The following is a 1248-nucleotide window of genomic DNA, read 5'->3' on the forward strand; positions in this document are numbered from 1 at the left end:
TATATACACACACATATACATATCTAGAAAATATATGTATATATGGTGGAAATTATAAGAATTAATAAATGCCTTTTAATTTTTATTTATTTTTGCTGCGAAAATATTTATTGCTTCATTTGGTCCAATTCATGGGAGAGGGCTCCAGGGTGGTTAAAAGAATGACTAGTAGTTTCAGGAAGAGGCTCAGGTAAAAGCCAGAGACACCAGGGGTTGCAGAGGGGCCTCTGAAAGGCCTCTGGGCTCCAAAGGCTCCTAGTCATGCTTGAGGGGGAGCCTTTCCAAGAGACACTCGCCCCGCCCAGCCTGGGGGGCGGCCAGCCTGCGGATGTTCGTCAGGTGGTCATCCATCTTCTTGATCAGTTTCACCTCCTCATCCAGGAAGTGGTTCTCCAGAAAGTCACAGAGATGAGGGTCTGCGTGGGTAGAAGCCAGGGAATGCAGCTCCAAAAGGGCCTGGTTCGGGTTCTTCTCCAAGGCCAGGGCGGCTTCCATGGCCCTGAGTTTTGCCCACTCATCTTGGGAAGGCTTCAGCACGTCCTGGAAGAGAATGCGGCCGCCTCGCTTGTTTTGCAACTTTAAGAGATGCTCAGCGCCCTCGCGCTTCTTCTCAGCCAACTCTCAAAATAAGTGGCCCACACCCTGGAGAGCCACATCATCAAGGTTGAAATAGTAGCCCAGAGAGAGGTAGGTGTAGGATGCCTGCAGACGCAGGTTGGGCAGGCGGTTGACTGCAGCCTCCACCTCGGTGGAATAATTCTGATGAATTTGGGAGCTCATGGTTGTTCAGCAATAAGAAATTAAGGTAGGAAAAAACCCGGTGTGTTGGCTGGTCCCGGAGGTGGTTCTGAAGGTGGTGACTGGATGAGATGCAGGAGAGTGGGAGGAGGCTGGAAGAAGGGGCGTCCCTGGGTCTGTTCCATCCAAACACTGTTGAAGCAAGAGACAGTCCCAGGACCTCCAAGGGCATTGCCAATAAATGCTTTTAAAAATTGTACATAGATATCTGATTATAGAAGGCGGATTAGCTAATACATTAATTTCTTCTTCTTCCCTAGGTCCCTGTCAGAACCATAGTAAGAGCATATAAAAGGTATAGAGATTTATGCGAACAGAAAGAATGGGACTGAAGTCAATAGCAAATAAGAAATTCTGCCTATTTCTGGAATGCAGATTCTGCAAATTCAGCAGCTTAAGAGAAACAGCTTCTTTGCATGCAAAGTGGGGCAGAGACAAAAGATTTCAGAT

At 47.5% G+C, this 1248-nt stretch overlaps 1 pseudogene across 1 annotated transcript; it reads right to left on the bottom strand.

The window, feature by feature from the left end:
• Nucleotides 1-255: 255 nt before the first annotated feature.
• On the bottom strand, nt 256-780 carry LOC308243748 (ferritin light chain-like; annotated as a pseudogene). Its single transcript has one exon. The product of its transcript is annotated as a ferritin light chain-like (transcript).
• Nucleotides 781-1248: the final 468 nt, after the last annotated feature.

This window comes from Plecotus auritus, assembly GCF_963455305.1.
Source record: "Plecotus auritus genome assembly, chromosome: 3".
Classification (NCBI taxonomy): Eukaryota; Metazoa; Chordata; class Mammalia; order Chiroptera; family Vespertilionidae; genus Plecotus; species Plecotus auritus.